The sequence below is a fragment of the Microcaecilia unicolor genome, chromosome 8 (assembly GCF_901765095.1).
Source record: "Microcaecilia unicolor chromosome 8, aMicUni1.1, whole genome shotgun sequence".
In the NCBI taxonomy this organism is placed as follows: Eukaryota; Metazoa; Chordata; class Amphibia; order Gymnophiona; family Siphonopidae; genus Microcaecilia; species Microcaecilia unicolor.
In genome coordinates, this window is record NC_044038.1 from 98,431,010 (window position 1) to 98,445,268 (window position 14,259).

The following is a 14,259-nucleotide window of genomic DNA, read 5'->3' on the forward strand; positions in this document are numbered from 1 at the left end:
CAATAAAAAACTTATACTAGAGAGATAAACTACAAACTTGTATAATGTATCAGCCCTCTTAATAAACATTTCTTTGTATATCGGACCTTCAGAAGTGCTGCTCTAAAGTAAGAATAATCTTTACCAAGCCAGGAGCACTACAATCATCATCTGTCCAATATTTAATTTTTTACCCAAACAAAATGAACATTTCTGCAAAGGACACGGGAAGCAACCCAAAATAACAATTTTCTTACGGACCTGAAATAGGTATCTATGATGCTTATTTTCATAGTAAATAGATGTCCCAAAATGCTGAAATGGATGTCCATGTGCTTGAAATGTCCAAATCCCAATTTTGCAGACACTGCCATACATTCAAATAGCAAGGGGGTGTGTTGTGGGTGTTTCTTGGGCGGGAATAGGGAAGGCCCAAAATCAGGATGTCCAACAGCGATTATTGAGGGGATAGGAAATATCCAAGTCTAAAAAGGAAGATGTCCTTAGTTAGACCGGTTTCAGTCATATATCTGCTCCTGGTCCCTCAGCTATATGGTAAGCCAAATTGTAGAAAATCTTTAGCATCATATCTGTTAGTTGAATGTTTTAATGCATAATTATTAGGTGTATCATTAGTATTATGCTAACATTATATTATATCTCTGGTATTTGAATTCCAGTGCTGTTAAATGCTTATATTTTTTATACTATTTCACGGTAGTTCTATTATTACGTTTCAATGTACTGTTTTCAAATTTACCTCATTTATTGTATTTAGTTTATTCTTGGTTATTTTACTATTGTTATGCTGTTAACAAAATTGTAAGTTTTATGTTAAACTGTACCTGCTGTACACCATAGGAGCCAACTTTTCAAAATGATTGGGGGTCCTGAATTTTATTTTTTACAGGTGGTGCATTCCCCCCCCCTCCCACTCCCCCTCCCCCTCTCTCTGAGTTCCAGGCCCCTCCTCCCTCCAAGTTCCAGGTCCTCCTCCCTCCTTCCCTCCGATTTCCAGGGTGCCCCCTCCCTTCCTTCGAGTTCCAGGCCCTCTCCCTCTGAATTTTAAAAGTCATCTTACCTCGTTGGGGTTACGGTGGCAGCAGCAGTGAAAAGCGTGCAGGCTTGGCACTTCAGCCTTCCCTTCTCTCTCTCAGCTCTGGTCCCGCCCTTGCGGAAACAGGAAATGAGGGCAGGACCAGAGCTGAGAGAGAGAGAGAGAAGGGAAGGCTGAAGCGCCGAGCCTGCATGCTTTTCACTGCTGCTGCCGCCGTAACCCCAACGAGGTAAGATGACTTTTAAAATTCGGAGGGAGGGGGCCCGGAACTTGAAGGGAGGAGGGAGGGACTTTTAAATTCAGGGCTGGCAAAGGGAACTTCCGGTGGATGAAATATTGGGGGTGCTCGAGCACCCACAGCACCCACGGAGTCGGCGCCTATGCTGTACACCTCCTTGGGTGAATTTCTTCATAAAGGCGGTTAATAAATCTCAATAAATAATAGATCACATCTGGGGTACAGAAAGGCATTCTGATTAAGCAGCCGTCCACTGGAAGGATTAAATCATGACACCCTTATTAGAAAAACATAGAAACATGATGGCAGATAAGAGCCAAATTACCCATCCATTCTGCCCATCCACAGCAGTCACTTTCTCCTCCCTTCCCTAAGAGATCCCACATGTCTGTTCCACACTTTCTTAAATTCAAACACAGTCCTCGTCTCCACCACCTCCACTGGGAGGCAATTCCATGTGTCCACCACCCTTTCCATGAAAAACTATTTCCTTAGATTACTCCTGAGCCTTAACTTTATCCTATGCCCTCTCATTCCAGAGTTTTCCTTCATTTGAAAGAGACTCACCTTCTGCACATTAATGCCACAGATGTATTTAAACGTCTCTATCATATCCCCTCTCTCCCACCTTTCTTCCAAAGTATACATATTGAGATCCTATACGCTTTATGACAGAGATCTCTGAACAATTTGAAGCCACCCTCTGGACCGACTCCATCCTGTTTATATCTTTCTATAGGTGCGGTCTCCAGAATTGCACACAGTATTCTAAATGGGGCCTCACCAGAGACTTATACAAGGGCATTATCACCCCTTTTTCCCTGCTGGCCATTCCTCTTCCTATGCACCCAAGCATCCTTCTGGCTTTGACTGTCAACTTTTCTACCTGTTTGGTCACCTTGAGATCATTAGACACAATCACCCCCAAGTCTCGCTCTTCTTTCATACACAGTACTTCACCCCCTATACTATAAGGTTCCTGTAGGTTTTTGCAACCTAAGTGTATGACCCTGCATTTTTTAGCATTAAATCTAAGTTGCCAATTGGTGGCTATTCTTTAAGATTTGCTAGATCCCTCTGCATTCTATATTACAGAGTTTGGTATCGTCCACAAAGAGACAAACCTTATCAGACAGTCCTTCCGCAATATCACTCATAAATATGTTAAAAAGAGCTGTCCCAAGGACTGATTCCTGCTGTACACCACTGATAACATCCTTTTCCTCAGAGCAAACTCCATTTACTACTACTACTCCATTTACCACTGCAGCTCCTTGTGACTGTGGGCAAGTCACTTAATCCTCCATTGCCCCAGGTACAAAATAAGTACACAAGTACATAAGTATTGCCATACTGGGCAAAGGTCCATCAAGCCTAGCATCCTGTTTCCAACAGTGGCCAATCCAGGTCACAAATACCTGGCAAGATCCCCAAAAGTACCTGTATATATGTAAACCACCTTGAATGTAGTTGCAAAATACCACAGAAAGGCGGTATATCAAGTCCCATTTCCCTTTTTTTATCCTCAGAAGCTTGGTGGAGATTGGGTGGCAGAGCCAGTGGTGGGGGGCGGGGCTGGTGGTTGGGTGGCAGGGCTAGTGCTGGGCAGACTTCTACGGTTTGTGCTGTGAAAATGGCAGATACTAATCAAGGTCAGGTATACACAAAAAGTAGCACATATGAGTCATCTTGTTGGGCAGACTGGATGGACCGTGCAGGTCTTTCTCTGCCGTCATCTACTATGTTACTATCCTGCTTATTTTTGAAGGAGAAGGGCGGCCACCTTCAGACACAAATCGGGAGATGGCCGGCCTTCTCTTAAAGCTGGCCAAATCGGTATAATTGAAAGCTGATTTTGGCCGGCTTCAACTGCAGTCTGTCGCAGGGCCGGCCAAAGTTCCCGGGGGCGTGTCGGCAGTGTACCGAAGGCAGGACGGGGGCGTGGTTAAGAGATGGCTGGCCTCAACCGATAATGGAAAAAAGAAGGCCGGCCCTGACGAGCATTTGGCTGACTTTACTTGGTCCCTTTTTGTTCATGACTAAGCCTTGAAAACGTTCCCCAGCTGGCCAGATGACCACTGGAGGGAATTGGGGATGACCTCCCCTTACTCCCCCAGTGGTCAACAACCCCCTCCCATCCAAAAATAAAAATAAAAAGCAATTTTTGCCAGCCTCTATGCCAGGCTCAAATGTCCTAACCAGCTCCATCACAGCACTATGCAGGTCGCTGGAGCAGTTTTTAGTGGGTACTGCAGTGCACTTCAGGCAGGTGGACCCAGGCCCATCCCCCCCTACCTGTTACACTTGTGGTGGTAAATGGGAGCCCTCCAAAGCCCACCAGAAACCCACTGTACCCACATGTAGGTGCCCCCCTTTACCCTTTAAGGGCTATGGTACTGTTGTACAGTTGTGGGGAATGGGTTTGTGGGGGGGGGGGGGTTGGGGGGCTCAGCACCCAAGATAAGGGAGCTATGCACCTGGGAGCAATTTGTGAAATCCACTGCAGTGCCCCCTAGGGTGCCCGGTTGGTGTCCTGGCATGTGAGGGGGGATCAGTGCACTAGGAATGCTGGCTCCTCCCACGACCAAAGGGCTTGGATTTGGCCGTGTTTGAGATGGCCGGCCTCGGTTTCCATTATCAGCGAAAACCGAGGCCGGCCATCTCTAAGTCCAGCGATCTCAACATTTCGGTCGACCGAAATGTTGAGATTTGGCAGGCCCCAACCTTATTATCGAAACGAAAGATGGGTGCCCATCTTGTTCGATAATAAGGTTGGCTCCGCCCCTTCCCGGGGACATCCCCGGAGATGGCCGCCCTTAGAGATGGGCGCCCCCGTTCAATTATGGCCCACAACGTTACGATCCTCTGTCTCCTTCCACTTAACCAGTTTTTAACCCAGTCAATCACTTTAGTGCCTATACCGAGGGCACTTTTTCTTTATCAGTCGCCTGTGCAGAACCCTGTCCAAGGCTTTGCTAAAATCCAAGTACATCACATCTAGCACCCCTCCCATAGCCACTATTTGGTCACCCAGTCAAGGAAATCAATCAGATTTGTCTGACAAGACATGCCTCTAGTAAAACCATGCTGCATTGGGTCCTGCAATCCATTTGATTCTAGAAACCTCACAATCCTTCACTTCGAAAGCATTTCCATTAGTTTACTTATTACTGAGGTCAGACTAACAGGTCTGTAATTCCCAACCTCCTCCTTACTTCCTCATGCAGAGTTACCACATCTGCCCTTCTCCCATGGGCGTAGTTTGACTGTCTCATTTAGGGGGACAAAGGATAGGGCGAGGCATATTAGCATATTCATTTGCATATATATATATATATATACTTAGGCAACGGGGCTGTGGACAGTTGGTCAGAGGAGCTGAAGACACCGAGGAGAGAGGTTGTGTCCTGGTGTGTCTCGGGGGTTGTGAGAGAACATAGGTGTTTAAGGTGACTGAATGGTGTAATTGAGAAAAAAATAAAAACTATTTGAATGCTGGTAATGAAAGAGGGGGATTGTGTGGAAGGTGAGTGTCATAGAAATTAAAGTTAAATTTTAATGGGGTTGGATTGGGGTTAATAGGCATTAGGATGAATTGGCTGAAGTGGGGAGGTGGTGCATGAGTGAAAGGCGCTAGTGCTCCTCTAGAGCAGGGAAAAATAAAAGGTAGAACAGGTCTTGAAGAATAGGTATATTTAAGTTATTTTATTTTTGAAAAAGTATACGGCCAAAGTGTTTTTCAACTGTCACCTAGAGGTTTACAAGGAGATTTCAGTAGGGAGATAGGGTTTTTTTCCCTTTCAAGTTATTAAGAAAGGTTTAGGGTGAAGAGCGAGGCGCCCGGACGGAGTACGGAGTGTACAGCTGGGCCCCTACGCAAGAAAGACTTCTGAGCTACAGAGAAAAACTACTTGAAACACAGCTAAGTGACTTGGGAAGCAAACCAATTTAAATAAACACACTTACCTGGGGTCCTGGGTTCCATCTGCGAAAGGAGAATCCTAGAAAAACAGAAACAATACAGAAAGAATCAAATTCTTGTATTGAAGTGGGAAAAAAATAAATTCACTTAACTGAACATATTAATCGAAGGATAGAATTTAAGGAAAAAAATATAAAATACTTATCTGATGCATTTGATTTTGATGTTATGTTGGGTTGACCTGTAAAGGAAGAAAACTTGGGTTAAAACTATAGTGGTTCTCGAATGTTTATAGAGTAAATTTTGTTTATCAAAATCTTGATGAAATGTTCATACTGTTTTAAATTATTTGTTGTCATCTAATAAAGCGCACGAAAATTATTTAGTCTTTAGTGTCTGGTGCCTCTGAACTCTGGGAAGACTAACATTCTAATCCTAAATTAGATTAATTTTCCTCTTCCGCCTTTTGAAGACGGAAGACGAGGTTGGTGAACTTACAACTCTTCCGGTGTTTCGCAGTGAGTTCTGAAACCTGGCCCGACTACAACCACCTGGTTTCAGAAATCACATGGTAACACCTGAGCACTGGAGGGGCTTGTTAGAATATATATATATATATATATATATATATATACTAGTAAAAAAAGGCCCGTTTCAGTATGAAATGAAACGGGCGCTAGCAAGGATATCTCCCCCCCTGCTCTCTCCCTCTGTCCCCTCCAAGTCCCACGGCCCCCTTTCCTCCCCTCCGATTTCCATGCCGTCCTCCCTCCCCTCTCCCACTCCCCTGCAACTCACCACTTTGTCCATAAGTTTCCAGGTGTTCCACAATTCCAGGAATAACATGTATAGAATGTTTGTACGTTTGGGAAGTTTGCCTGGTGCCCTTGGCCTGGATTGGCCGCTGTCGTGGACAGGATGCTGGGCTCGATGGACCCTTGGTCTTTTTCCAGTGTGGCATTACTTATGTACTTATGTACGGGCCTGATTGTGTTTTTTTTTTTAACAGGTGGTGCATTCCCCTCCCCCTCTGAGTTCCAGGTCCCCTTCCCCTCTCCTCTGAATTCCAGGGCCCCCCTCCCTCTCTCCCTCTCCTTCCCTCTGTCTGTCTTCCGAGTTCCAGTCCCCCCTCCCTCCCACCCTCCCCCATCCCCATCCCCCCTCTGAGTTCCAGACCCCCTCCCTTCCCCCTCTGAGTTCCAGACCCCCCTCCCTCCCACCTCCCTTCCCCCTCCATTCCAGGCCCCCCTCCCTCCTTCCTTCCCCGAGTTCCAGACCCCCCTTTCAGTCTCACACACGTCCTTGCGATGCCTCCACCCGCGCCCCTCCCCAACACTGGCCCCGCCCATCCCCCTACGTGCACGTCACCCCCCTCCAAAATCGCCAACTCCCCTCTACTACCCTCCCCTCCCCCCTTCTTACCGTGGTCCCGGCGGCAGCAGTGAAGAGGGAGCAGGCTCGATGAGTCTGCTGCCTTCCATTCTCTTCGCTGTCAGCTCTGACTTTGGTCCCGCCCTCATTTCCTGCTTCCGCAAGGGCGGGACCAGAGTCAGAGCTGACAGCGAAGAGAAGAGAAGGCAGCAGACTCGGCGAACCTGCTCGCCCTTCACTGGTGCCGCCGGGACCCCGGTAAAAGGAGGAAGGAGGAGGAGGGGGGTAAGGAGGTTGGCGATTTCGTGAGGGCGGTATGGGAGGGTGGCAGTCTCGGTAGTCCTCTCTTTTTCTTTTCCATGAACGTTCGATGAAGCTGCCTGGCACAGCCAATCAGAAGCGAGGCACGGTCGCAGACAGCCTCATGGAATGTTCATAGAGCAAATTATTATATAGGATATATATATACACACAAATGAATATGCTAATATGAAGGATGGAAGGAAAGGAGAAAGAGCTGGCTTTTTTGGGAATAACCATAATGAATATCTCATACATATTCATTATGATTATTCCCCAAAAAAGCCAGCTCTTTCTACTTTCCTTCCTTCTTTCCTCCTTACCCAGCGCTCCCTCTTCCTCTCCAGTAGTATTTCCCCAACTCCTTTCCCATACCATGGCAGTGTTGACCTTAGAAATGCATGATTTTTTTTGTTACATTTGTACCCCGCGCTTTCCCACTCATGCAGGCTCAATGTGGCTTACATGGGGCAATGGAGGGTTAAGTGATTTGCCCAGAGTCACAAGGAGCTGCCTGTGCCTGAAGTGGGAACCGAACTCAGTTCCTCAGTTCCCTAGGACCAAAGTCCACTACCCTAACCACTAGGCCACTCCTCCACTAAAACCCTTTCTGATGTTTTGGTGCCACCTCAGTAAGGCCAACATACAATTTCTCCACTGCAAAACATTATACACAAACTTGTGTAAATCCTTCAAGAGGTAGTGTGTCATGATTTAGGCTCTAAAACGCTTGCTGATGTTTTGGTACCACCTCAGTAAGGCCAACACACAATCTCTCCACTGCAAAACACTATACACAAACTTGTGCAAAAACACACTAATAACCTTACCAAACCATAACAGCACTAATTCCAAGGACAGGACGAGCTACAACCTTATGCGTGGAAAGGCAGCACTGTAATCACACCAGGCTTTAAAACACCAATACACTACCTAGTGAACGAAACAAAAGAAATAGGGCTGCAAATACTACACACTAGCAGAATATTGCATCTTGATCACACATGAAAAGCACATGACACAATAGATATGACACAAGGAACTAGAAATTAAAAAATATGAAGGCAAAATACAGAACTGGAATGTTACCTCGAGAAGTTAGACTTGGCACGCAGCAATACTAGAGAAATTGAAACTTACATGCAAAATATCACAAATGCACATTTCCAAAAGCTGACATATTCCAATTAATAAATTCTGAATAAAATACTTTTTCTACCTTTGTTGTCTGAGTATTTAGTTTTTCTTTTTGCTTTGGTCCCAGTGTCTTCTGTTTTATGCAGTGTCTTCTTTCCATTTGATATTTTTTCACTCACCATGTTCACCATCCTCCTGTGTCCTTATGCGTCCCGTCTACCATCTGTAGCCCTGTCTCTATCCTTCTTCCAGTTTCAGCATCTGCCCTCAAAAGTGTTCCAATCCAGCCCTTAAATTCAGCAGTTTTCCCTCCATCCATATCCAGCATTTCTGCTCACTGTCCTCCCCTCCATCCATGTGCACCTGCTTCCTTTGTCTTCCCTCCCCTCATCCATGTCCAGTATTTCTCCTCTCTCCCTTCCTCTCCATTCATGTGCATCTCCTTCCTTTGTCTTTCCTTCCCTCCATCCTTGTCCAACATTTCTCCTCTCTTCCCTCCCCTCCATCCATCCATCCAAGTCCAGCAACTCTCCATTCTCCTCTGCCCTCTCTTCCATCCATCCATATCCAGCAAATTTCCTCTCCCCTACCCCCTCCATCTATCCATGCCCATCAATTCTCCTCTCCCCTGCCCTCCCCTCCATGTCCAGTGATTTCTCTTCTCTCCCCTGCCCTCCCCTCCATGTCTAGCAATTCTCCTCTGCCTCTCCCCTCCATGTCCAGCGATTCTCCTCTGCCCTCCCCCATCCACGTCCAATGATTCTCCTTTGACCCCCACCCCACCCTCTCCTACCATTCATGTCCACTGACTTCCCCAGCTCCCTCTTTTCAGTCCCCGAGTTCAGTTCCAACCCAGTCCCACCTGCCCACCCTCAGCTCTCCAACAGCCCTCCTCTCTGCTCCTGCCGCCCTGTGTTTCAACCTTTTATTTTAAGTTGCAGCGACGGCACTGGAAACAGCACAGTGGGCTCGTCTCCAGCCTTTCCTTTCCCTCTCAGTGTCCCGCCTTCCTCTGATGATGTATTTCCTGTTTCCGCAAGGACAGGATGCTGAGGGAAGGGAAAGGCTGGAGGCGAGCCCATTGTGCTGTTTCCAGTGCCGTTGCTGCGACTTAAAATAAAAGGTTGAAACACAGGGCGGCAGGAACGGAGAGGAGAGCTATCGGGGAGCTGAAGGCTGGAAAGAGGGAATGAGAGCCGCCTGCAGCCAGGTTGCACTGGCCCTGTGTTTGGGGGGGGGGGCAATGCCCTCTCTCACCCCCCCCCAAACTATGCCCATGCCTTCTCCAGTCCTCTGAGACCACTCCAGACTCTAAGGAAGTATTGAAGAGGTCAGACAAAGGAGCCACCAGAACTTCCCTGAGTTCCTTGAATGCTACTACTACTACTTATCATTTCTATAGCGCTACTAGACGTACGCAGTGCTGTACACTTGAACATGAAGAGACAGTCCCAGCTTGAAAGAGCTTACAATCTACTCAGGACAGACAAACAGGACAAATAAGGGATAAGGGAATTACTAAGGTGGGAATTATAAAACAGACATGAGTACTGTACAAGTGAATAGGGGCTAGGAGTTGAAAGCATCAAAAAGGTGGATTTTTAGCCTAGATTTGAAGGTGGACAGAGATGGAGATTGATGTACTGGCTCAGGAAGTTTATTCCAGGCATATGGTGCAGCATATGGAATAGCATAGTGGTTAGGGTGGTGGACTTTGGTCCTGGGGAACTGAGGAACTGAGTTCGATTCCCGGCACAGGCAGCCCCTTGTGACTCTGGGCAAGTCACTTAACCCTCCATTGCCAGCCGCATTGAGCCTGCCATGAGTGGGAAAGCGCGGGGTACAAATCTAACAACAAAAAAAAGAAGCGGTGTCTGGCGTTGGCAATGGAGGAGAAGGGTACAGATAAGAGAGATTTTCCCGATAAAAGGATTTCCTGGGGAGGAGTGTAGGGAGAAATAAGAGCAAAGAGGTACTGAGGAGCTGCAGAGTGAATGTACTTATAAGTCAATAAGAGGAATTTGAACTATATGTGGAAATGGATAGGGAGCCAATTAAGTGACATTAGGAGAGGGCTAATATAAGCATAGTGACACTGGCAGAATATAAGCCGTGCAGCAGAATTTTGAACAGATTAAAGGGGAGAGAGATGGCTTAGTGGGAGACCTGTTCGAAGTAAGTTGCAGTAGGCTAAGCGAGAGGTGATAAGAGTGTGGATAAAGGTTTTAGTAGTGTTCTCAGAATGGAAAGAACAGATTTTGGTGATATTATACAGAAAGAAATGACAGTTTTTTTCAGTCTGTTGGATATGTGCAGAGAGAGAGAGGAGTCAAAGATAACCCCAAGGTTACAAGCTGATGATACAGGGAAGATGAGTGTTATCCACAGAGATAGAGAATGGGGGAAGAGGAGAGATGGTTTTTCGGGGAAAGATAAGAAGCTCAGTCTTAGTCATATTTAATTTCAGATGGCGGTGAGGCATCCAGGCAGCAATGTCAGACAGGTAGGCTGATACTTGGACCTGGATTCCTGCTGAAATTTCTGGTGTGGAGAGGTAGATCTGGGAGTCAACAGCATAAAGGTGATACTGAAAACCATGGGATGAGATGTACCACGGGAAGAAGTATAGATGGAGAAAAGAAGAGATCCCAAGACAGAGCCCTGAGATACACCAACTGATAGTGGGATAGAAGTGGAGGAGGATCCACCAGAGTATAAACTAAAAGTGTGATGGGAGAAATAAGAAGAAACCCAGGAAAGAACAGAGCTCTGAATCCAAGTGAGGACAGCGTACCAAGGAGCAGGCAGTGATCAACAGTGTCCAAAGGAGCAGATAGATTGAGAAGGATGAGAATAGAATAGAGACCTTTGGATCTGGCCATGAACAGGTCATTTGAGACTTTAGCAAGGGTTGTTTCAGTTGAATGAAGAAGGGGAAAGCCAGATTGAAGTTGATCAAGAATAGCTTGAGAAGAAAGAAAGCCAAGACAATGGTGGTGAACAGCACATTCCAGTATCTTGGATAGGAAAGGATAGAAAGAAAGCTTGAGTCCAATGAAGGTTTTTTGAGGAATAGTGTAACTATGGCATTTTTGAAGGCATCAAGAACAATTGCAGTGGAAAGTGAAAGATTGAGGATATGACATGTAGAAGGGATGACAGTAGGAGAGATAGTGCTAAGTAGATGGGTGGGAATAGGATTAGAGCAACAGGTAGTCAGATGTATCCCATCAGGCCCCATCACTTTGTCTGTTTTTAGTTTTTCTAGCTCCTCATAAACACAGCCTTCTGAGAATCGGTCCTGGTCTACCAAACATCTATTCCCATTAGCATTTGTTTTATGCAGTCCTACCCCTGGCCTTTCATCCATGAACACAGAACAGAAATTATTGTTAAGCAGTTCACCTTTGTTCTTATCAGCTTCTACATATTCCTCCCTTTCACCCTTGAGCCTCACTACGCCATTTTGGCTCTTCCTCCTTTCATATCTGTCTTGTCCCCCAGTTTTACCATACTGGCTATCTTTTCTTCCATTTGTATCTTTGCTTTCCTGACAGCTTTTCCAGCTTCTCTTAGCTTTTCTAGATATTTTTGCCTGTCTTCCTCTTTCTGCGTTGTCTTGTAACACATGAAGGCTAACCTTTTTCTCTTACCTTTTCAGCTATTATATTTGAGAACCAAAGTGGCCGTCTTTTCCTCTTACTTTTACGTACATTAATCCCTCAGTAATTGCTGATCCCCTTCCTCTGCCCTGAAAGTGAAACTGGAAAAGGGATACCAGGCCTATGACAGCTTCAGGTATTATGGGCATTCTTAACAGGGCAGCTAGCAAGTCTGAGGAATAGCCTAGTGCAGTGGTTCACAAACCTGGTCCTGGAGGCACCCCAGCCAGTTAAGTTTTCAAAATACCCACAGTGAATATTCATGAGATAGATTTCATGCAGTGGAGGCAGTGCATGCAAATCTCTCTCATGAGTTTTCATCGTGGATATCCTGAAACCCTGAGTGGTTGGGGTGCCTCCTAAACCAGGTTTTGGCACCACTGGTCAAGTGTTTAGTGCAGTGGAATGTACACCATGGGTCTAGGTAAAATCCCATTTAAGTCTTTTTTTTTTTTTTTAATTGTGAGCCCTCCAGGAACAGAAAAATACCTGCTGCATCTAAATATGTAAGCCACCTGCAAGCCTCAATGCTACTGAAGTGGTGTACATTCAGGTACAGTAGGTATTTGTTTTTTTACAAAATAAAAGACTTAACGTGGGATTTGAGCCTTGGTCCCTCGGATTACAGTCCAAGGACTCCAACAAAGTGTATTTGTCATGATCTCAAGGAGAAAGTGAGCCCTTGGGTCACTGCCAGAGCACAGTTTGCCAGCAGGCTAATCACCCAGGCTAGTACTGATACTAGGCAATGCAGGCTCAGACTGGAGACAGACAAGGCTGGATGTGGAAAACTCGACTGGGGCTTGTAAACTGGACTGGAGCTTGTAAGCAAAGCTGGAATTCTGGAACTCAAAGGCAGGACTTGGCTGGAACATAAACCAGGAACAGACAGGCTTTGACTGGAACAGGAACCAGGAACAGAGCATGCTTGGCTGGAGCAGGAACTAGGAACAATGCAGGACTTGGGTGGAAAACTGGACTGGAACTTGAAATCAAGGCAGTAACCAGATAGCAGAACTGGAGCTAAAAGCAAGGCAAAAACTAGATAGCAGAACTGGAGCTTGAAAGCAAAACAGGAACTAGAAAGCAGAAATGGAGCTAACAGCAGGGCAGGAACAAACTAAGGCAAGGCTGAAGGCAAAGCAGGAACAAACTGAAGCAAGGATGAAGGCAAGCAGGAACACATGGGAAAACATAGCTAAAACAGAACTGGCAACAAAGCAAGAGACAAAGCAAGAACAGACTGGAAGCAGGGCTAGATACATGTCAGGAAACAAGGCAAGAACAGGCTAGAAGTGCAACAAATGTACGCCGGCAAGAAATCACAAGGAGACCTTCTGTTGCAAAGGCAAAGTTTGAATGTCTCAGCGTTCCTTATGAGAGCCCTCACTGATTATATCATACCTTCAGGAATGAGGCTTGAAGCATACTGAAACACCAGAGTGAGGCTTGGATACTGGGACTTCAGAGTGAGGCTTGGAAGCTGGAACATCAGAACAGTGCTGGAATAATCTCTGGAATGCAGCTTGAGAAACAGGGAGACGGCAGTCCATAGAAGCTGCAGACCCTGACCACTGGAGGAAGAGGTGAGTCTGGACATGGGGGCACGGCCACAGCCATGACAGTATTTTTATACCACTAACCACTAGGGTATATTTTCATACCACTAGGCTGACCCTCTGCTTTGCATGGATGTCTGTTTGGCCATTTTCAAAGAATGCCAGCATGCAGACAGCTTTTCATGCTGGATGTCACCAGTATACAGATGTCCATCTCACGTATTTTTGAACAGGAAATCTTAATGTATTTTCTGTTCGAAAATACACACAAGATGGTCATCTATTTGGGTTGTTCTGACGTGGACATCCCTATTCTGACTTGGATGTCCTTTTGAAAATCCCCTCCACATGTTTTGACAGTCTAGGACAGTGATGGCGAACCTTTCAGAGACTGAGTGCCCAAACAGCAACCCAAAATCTAATTATTTATCGCAAAGTGCCAACAGGTGCTGGCACTCATTATGGGTGGGGTCACCACATATGACTCCACCCCCATGATAGCCACACCCATTATACCAGCTATGGTGCATATAAATAGACATCATTGAAAATATTATACTAGTATAGGAGTAAAAAAAAAACATGATTTTTTTTTTTTAATTATAAATCATTTCTGTAAGCTGTTACAGCTCCAGTATACCCAGTGCAAACTAAGACAGCAGATGTAAATTCTCAAATTGGGCATATTCCAAACACTAAAATGAAAATAAAATGATTTTTTCTACCTTTGTTGCCTGGTGATTTTGTTCCTATGAGTGATCAACCACTGTGAAACGCAAAGTGCCAACAGTGCAATTTAACCTGAATAACCTCCCCCTCCCCTGTCCCCCCTCCCTCATTCCTATTAGTGATCAACCAATGGGAAACGCCCCAAGCTCCATAGAAACTCTCTTTACGGTGCCAGCTGCATGCTGCAGCAGTATCTACAGACAAGAGAAGGAGACAACGCCACATTATAAAAGGCAACACATTTTGTATCAAAGTGCCATGATTCACCAAAAGTTGCACAAACCAGCAAAATACACACACACATA

At 45.8% G+C, this 14,259-nt stretch overlaps 1 protein-coding gene across 3 annotated transcripts in view; it reads left to right on the forward strand.

Moving 5' to 3' along the window:
- The window catches only part of LOC115476928 (IgGFc-binding protein-like), a 920,282-nt gene that overhangs the window by 209,242 nt on the left and 696,781 nt on the right, over positions 1–14,259 (forward strand). The window lies entirely within an intron of this gene.